This window comes from Xenopus laevis, chromosome 9_10S, assembly GCF_017654675.1.
Source record: "Xenopus laevis strain J_2021 chromosome 9_10S, Xenopus_laevis_v10.1, whole genome shotgun sequence".
In the NCBI taxonomy this organism is placed as follows: Eukaryota; Metazoa; Chordata; class Amphibia; order Anura; family Pipidae; genus Xenopus; species Xenopus laevis.
The window spans coordinates 26,582,165-26,589,701 of NC_054388.1; the positions used below are offsets into that span (position 1 = coordinate 26,582,165).

A 7,537-nucleotide genomic window follows, 5' to 3' on the forward strand; every position below is an offset into this window, starting at 1 on the left:
CAAAGTGTCAATTATATCAGATTCTTCTGCTGCTCTGGCTCTGCATCTCTCCCTTCCTCTTCCTGTGCCCCCCCATTCTGACTGTCAGCCTGAAATCACCATACACCATACAGCGCTACTACTATTTCACTCTCTCTCAGCCCCACTTTAAAATCCTACTGATGTCTTTTGACTATTGGCTCTGCTCAGCGTACATTCTCACCTGTTGACTCGACACTTTTCTTTTTCCTTTTACATGGTCCATCTTGCTCCCCCTCACTCCAAGCCATCCACCGTCTCAAGATTTACTCTGGCTCCTCATGCCTCAAAGTAGTTTTCTCACTCCATGCTGTCTCTCGGGTCTCCCTTTCCACTTGCAGGTTCCCTCTCTGTTCTTGCTCCCACCTCCTATACCACCCCTCTGTCAAGTTTCACTCCCCTCTCCCAGGTTCAATCACCACTCTCATTGTGTGTCTCATACTATCTCCTTAACTTGCAGCTGATGACAAACAAGGCAAACAAAAATCACATATATTTTGACTAGATACACATTAATGTTCCATTTCAAATCCAGTATTGGAATGATTTAGCCCCCCCCCACACCCAAACATGGAAACACCCAACACCAATTTATCTTCTAAGATTATCTTTGTGAGCTTCCTTTCCCACCTTTGTATTTTTGTTATGGGTTATGCACATGTCCAATAAATTTATCGATGTTTATATTTGTTTTTTGTTGTAGGTGATGCTGCTGAAGCAGGTGCTGCAGCTCCTGCTGCTGCTGCACCAATTGGGGGACCACCACAGGAGCAACCACAGCGACTGGGTGAGAGACGTGGGCAGTATGTGGGGCTTATGCAAATTCTCATCCAACAGCAACGCCGCCACAGTCTCTGGATGCGAAGATGGTTTGCTCACATGCATGCCGCCTTCCGTGATGGTATGCAGAGCATGGAGCAAACCCTCCAAAGAAGCATCCAGGACCTGGTGGTGGCTATTCGAGAACTGGCTCACCAACCACGGGGTTCTGCTGAGGGTCCAGTCCCTGGTCCTGCTGCTGCTCCCCCTCCACCCCCTGCATCTCCTCAGCAGCGCAGAGGAAGGGGGCGTGGAAGGGGACAAGGTCCTGTCCGAGGGGATAAGCGCAAACGTCCCTAGCTCCAGTCTGTGTCACTTCTCAAACTGACACTGGCCTCTTTGCCCATTTTATCCTGGCAAAGAACTTCGCCCAATTCACGCTTCAGGTGTGACTTTGTCCGTTACCCAGCAATGGGACTGACATCCAAACAACACATCCCATTGTTTAGACCATGCTGCATTCTCTTCACTGAGGGGTGCCATTTTAAGATCTATTGGCACCCTTTCCAATAACATCTGGAAAAGCACTTACAAACATCAAAGTGCATTTGCTCTAACATATTTGTCTATTTATGGTGTTATCAGCACCAAGGTGTGCCATATCTACCATCCATTGGTACCCTTTCCAATAACATCTGGAAAAGCACTTACAAACATCAAAGTGCATTTGCTCTAACATATTTCTAGAGTAATGCTGCAGTGTTTCCCAAAACATTCACTTGGGACAAAAATGTTACATGTAAGGCTCAAAGAATTGAAATACTACTCTTTTGCTTGGTTATTTTTCACTAATTACTTCAAACATAACATATGTTAACATATGCTACCTCTGGCCTACTTTGGCTACCCAGCACTCCTAATAGGTGCCAACGCCTACTACCTCCTCCTCCTCCTCCTCCACCTGTGCTCATTCAATAGCAAGTCCTAGGTGTATGATATGCCTTATAGGCACAAATGGTTGTTACTTTGCACAAGAAGTTATGTGGCCTACCTCTGGCCTACTTTGGCTACCCAGCACTCCTAATAGGTGCCAACGCCTACTACCTCCTCCTCCTCCTCCTCCTCCTCCTCCACCTGTGCTCATTCAATAGCAAGTCCTAGGTGTATGATATGCCTTATAGGCACAAATGGTTGTTACTTTGCACAAGAAGTTATGTGGCCTACCTCTGGCCTACTTTGGCTACCCAGCACTCCTAATAGGTGCCAACGCCTACTACCTCCTCCTCCTCCTCCTCCTCCACCTGTGCTCATTCAATAGCAAGTCCTAGGTGTATGATATGCCTTATAGGCACAAATGGTTGTTACTTTGCACTATCAAGCATTGTTGGGTGTCCAACACTCTACCTGGCCAGCACTAATCTCATATTGTTGATGCTTTTCAACTGGCCAAATTGTCATATATTGACAAGTGTCATTTGTACATCATATTGATTGTTATATTATTGTTTTGGACACAAGCTTATCAGGGCCAAATTTTTGGATACTGTTTAATGTTAAGTTGGCCATGATGAATCCTGGGGTGCATTAGCAATGTTATGCAACAAATGCTTTGTAAAACCTTTGTAAAGCTTTTGCCCTTTAGTGGTCTATAGGGGCTGCTATATTTTGAAATATATGTTGAGAACAAATTCCTCCTGTGCCTTCCAGCTAAGGTACATATTTTAAGGTTTCAAATAACTATTGTATGTTCCAAAAACAAAGAAACAAACTTTCTACTGATATATATTGTCTTTTTATTGTTGTTCAACGGTTTTGGATTTTGACAAAGATTGTGTCAGTAAAGCCACTAAAACATTACTGGGTGTGTTTGTTTTTCTTTTTTGACAAGGTGCTAGTCCAAAATAGTAACATGGGTAATGTCATTTCAAACAAGAAAACAGAAGAAGCCATACCTGTGGATCAAACAAGAAAAATGCATTAACACAAATCCAAACAAATTTAAGTAGCCACACAAAAGCCTGTCATTGCTAAACAAACACTGCCACTTACTGATATGTTATTGAAAGGTGACTCCACCCAGGTTCAAATGAGCCAAACAGCTTTCAGTTCATCACATCTGTCGGTTGTGTTGAGTCCAATTTAGTGGGTCCGGAAAAGTTTGCACATGGAGAGGCTGCAAAGTCACATCAATAATATGGTAAGTTGTTAGCAATATATTTTTAAATTCCCTGAGTAATTCCTAAATACCTGAATAACGGAGTTTGAGGCCTGGCCAATCAGTCAGTGTCCATGTCTGTATCCTCTGTGGGCAAGTACCAAGATAATAAAGTAGAGTACGACACACATGAACCACAACCATAACACAGTAGGAGGCCAGAAAGCTCAAATGACAAGTACAGATAATGCTTTCTCTTGAATATGTGTATACACATGGAAATTTGTTTATCATCTCATCATTTTTCTGCTTACAGCATAAGATGTTACAGGAAAGCATTCACTGCTAGGGGCACGCCAGCACATCACCATCAGCAGCCTGTTCATTTGGAAGAAAAGTATAAAAAATTGTTTACTTTCCAGATATCCATTCCAAACAATTTCATTTCACAACAATCATATAAGGCCTAATAATCGAGATTGGTTATAAAGACCTGACATATAACACTCATGACAAGGCAAACATATTAAGGCCAAACAACTGACCTAGGAATTAATGGGTTTCAGACATTATTGAGTTGATCTAGATCATGACATTACTAAACCTCATTACAGGGGAGCGCAGGAGTAGACGCATGCAGTTGTTTTCAATGGGGCTGTACAGATTGAGACGCAACATGCCAAATTTTTCTTGTGTTTGTGGAGTACAGTCCCATTTCAAACAACTGAATGCGTCTACTCCTGTGCTCCGCTGGGGCTAAACACAAAAACAGAACGCAGGGGAGCGCAGCTTCAAATGCTCGTGTGAAAGAGGGCTAAAAGTTAATCAAATGACCAGATTTACATTGGAAAAACATGGTTTGAAAGGTAACTGACAAGATTGCAAACAATCACAAAAAAAGCACTTAGGAATAGGGCCCAAAAAAATATGTACCACTATTTGGCCCTTAAGAAGTCTTAACTAGTACAAATTAACTATTTTTGTGTGGTTTGTTCAACTTACAACTAAAAGTGGGCACGGATGAGCCTTTTACGCACTCTTCTTCCCTCTGGTTGGTTGTCCCTCTGTCTGGCAACATACCCCTCAATCTCAGGTTCCAGGTCATCATCAATGTCTGCAGGTAATCCATGCTCCCTTGCCACATTATGCAGCATGGCACAGACAGTGATGATTTGTGAAACCTTCTGGGGGGAATAAAGCAGAGCTCCCCCAGTGACTGAGAGGCATCGGAAGCGAGATTTGAGCACCGCAAAGAGGCGCTCAATGATATTACGTGTCTTCCGATGGGCACGATTGTACCTACGTTGGGCAGGTGTTTGGGCAAACCTCACAGGGGTCATCAACCAAGGCAGAAGTCCATATCCTGCGTCTCCTAAAAATGTAAACCAAAATATATTATAGTAATTGATTCCAGTTGTCTGTTGTGTTGACTATTCCAATGGTGTAGTTATGTCCATTGTGTAGTAGTACAATCTTTACAAACAGATCTACACACAAATTCTTTGCTGTTGGGGTACTTACTTTACCCCTTTTGTTAGCCAAACAACATTGCTGGCACAATAAAAGAGGGAATTCCCCTCCCCCCAAATGTCAAAAATTGTGTGTGTGCAGATCCATTAAGAAATCATCCACTTAACACTTCTCACCTGTAAACTGAATCAGGTGGCAAGAATTAAAAGCCCTAACAAAGTGAGCTGATTGAACTAAACTACAGGTCCCAAGATGCATAGTGCATCTATTGTAGCCAGACTGAAAATAGGGCAACATTTCTGGAAAATACATACATATCACCTTTAAAATAATATCTGAAGTGTCTTTGTATGAAATTGCAAATATAACTTACCCACAAGCCAGCCGTCCGGCATTTCTCCTCGGGTAAAGAGGCCATGGGGAGCTGACTGACGCAGGATAGTGGCATCATGGACACTTCCAGGAAAGCCAGATCTCACACTCATGATGCGCATGTTGGAATCACACACCACCTGCACATTGATGGAATGGGAGCGCTTACGATTTCGGTAGCGCTCCTGCTGATGGCGAGGTGGTGTGAGCGCAACATGAGTGCAATCAATGGCTCCTAGGCAATTTGGAAATTGGCCAATTAGGAAAAAATCCTGTTTTAATCTTATCCACTCTGCCTGAGTTGAGGGGAAGGAAATGAGCCTTCGCGAGTGCTGCAGTAGTGCCCTGAGCACTTGTGCTAGTATCCTGCTAAAGGTGGGCTGGCTCATGCCAATGAGGCGTGAAGAAACCTGCTGGAAACTGCCAGTGCCCAGGAAATGCAAAACTGCAAGCAGCTTGCACATCCCAGGCACTGCCTGAGACCGTGCCGTCACAGGTTCAATAGCCTCACTGATGAGACCATAAACCTGCACTATGGCGACACGACTCAGGCGGAACATCCTCACAACCTCACCATCAGACAACTCGTCCAAACAAAGTACAGGTCTCCTGAAGTGACGAGGCTGCCTGATCCTAGCAGGGACAAGGTGTTCCTGCTCCTCATCCTGCTCTTCTGCCTCCAAAATGGCGGCTACCAAAAATTCCATTTTTTTAAAATTCTTAGACAAATGGCATCTGGTGGGGGGGTTTTTATAAGTAAGCCAGTGTTTCCCAGCATTCCATGCAGCTTGGAAACATTTAACCATTTAGTGAAGCGTAAGGATAGATAGGGCCAATTAATATTTGAATTGATGTTGTAAAAAAATAGAAATCCAAAATTATGTTTTAAGCCATTGATACTTGAAAATCTTAGCTTATATTCTGATAGATGCCAAAACAAACATGTTTCTGGTGTCAGTATTTATTTTAATGTAATTCCCCAAACCTCTAGTGCAGCCACAACTAAAAAACAGTTTCTAACAGTTTATAAAGTGATCCCTAGGTGTCACTATACACCCACAACAGTGGAGAGCACCAGCAAAAAAATCGAAGAAAATCGAATAGTCGAAGATGGTTTACTTCGACCGTTCGATTCGAACCATATCATATTCGAATGTCGAAGTCCAAAATCAACTTCGGTAGGTCAAAGATGGGGTACAAATAAAACTTCGGGTGAAGATTTCATAAATAAGGTATCCTTCGAGTCGAGTCGAATAGTCGAATAGGCGAACTAATACATCCTTCGATAATCGTACTTGTTCACTTCGATTATCGAATTTGACTATTCACCTGATCGGAGGATTGCTCGACCGTTCGAATCGAAGGTCGAATTCGAAGTAAAAAAACAGTCGAGGCTTAGTGAATTTGCCCCATAGTGTCCACATCTTTTGATCTTTTATCCTCCTCACTATTAATGCTTATCACCCTTAATAACTGTGATCTCGGCAGGGAGTCCAGTAAATGCCTGGGGTGGTTGCTCTGATAGTGTACTAGTGTGTTCCTATCCGTGGGTTTAACGTACAGTATATGCATGTTTGTAGAGTATTTTCTACTTTGTACACTTTTACGTCAAGAAATTCAATACTGTCCGTACTGTAATTTAATGTTAGCTTGACAGGACTATCGATGTGATTCAGATGCTCTACCAGGTTATTTAGCTCCTCAGTCGGGCCAGTCCATACAAATAAAATATCATCGATATAGCGCCTATAAAAGGCACCATATCTTCTGAATAGGGTATGACTTAAGGCGCATTCATTCTCATATGCATACATGAATGTATTCGTGTATGTGGGAGCTACTTTCGATCCCATCGCTGTCCCTGTGCGCTGCAAAAAATATTGCTTTTCAAACTTGAAATAGTTTTTGTAGAGGATAAAGCGCAACAGGGACAGGATGAATGCAAGTGGGGGTCCTTTATATTGCTCGTTGCCATCAATCAGCTGTCGCACTGCTTCTATCCCTTGTTCATGTGGAATACATGTGTATAGACTCGGTACTAGAGTCAATTTAGATGCTGGGATATCGATACTTTTAATTAGTTTAAGGAAATCATTGGTGTCTTTCAAGTAACTGCCTATTTGCTGTACACACGGTTGGAGATGGAAATCTACAAACTCTACAATTCTCTCGTTCAGTGAACCGTTGGATGATATAATCGGTCTACCGGGAGGGGCATGCAAATTTTTATGTATCTTGGGCAGAGTATAAATGACCGGTCTAATCGGACATTTTGGCAAGAAGTATTCAGACATTGATTTAGAGATATGGCCTTCCTTTACTCAGGCTTCTAATATCCCTTTTAATTCGCCAAAGAAAATGTTGGTGGGGTCAAACGTCAATCTTTCATAATTAGCATTATCATCTAATTGGGATGTCAATTCATCTTTGTAGTATTTATAGTCCATTATAACCACACCTCCCCCTTTGTCTGCTTTTCTAACAATTATTTCATTGTTGGACTTAAGGGTTTTCAAGGCATTTCTTTGTTCAAATGAAAGATTACCCCTACGTTTCTGTTTTGTTCTATACCAAGCCGTCATGTCTAGGTCAAGCATACGGTTAAAGGTTTTGATGGAAGCGTTGGTGCTGACAGGGTCATATTCACTTCTGGGTTTAAACTTATTTCCTATCACATCAGGTTGCATTTCTCTGTCCCCCTTATCAACAGTATTATTAACATCAGTCACATTGGTTAAATCACAGTCCTGCATAGGTACACAA

At 42.4% G+C, this 7,537-nt stretch overlaps 1 long non-coding RNA gene across 2 annotated transcripts; it reads right to left on the reverse strand.

Annotated features, from left to right (window-relative positions):
* Positions 1–2,553: 2,553 nt before the first annotated feature.
* On the reverse strand, positions 2,554–3,602 carry LOC121398953. 2 transcript variants are annotated; one of them, XR_005964644.1, is made up of 4 exons: positions 3,247–3,602; positions 3,025–3,158; positions 2,827–2,950; positions 2,554–2,729 (listed from the first exon to the last, which is right to left on the reverse strand). It is a non-coding gene; the product is annotated as an uncharacterized LOC121398953 (long non-coding RNA). The 2 variants fall into 2 exon arrangements; XR_005964643.1 differs by having other exon boundaries at positions 2,827–3,158.
* Positions 3,603–7,537: the final 3,935 nt, after the last annotated feature.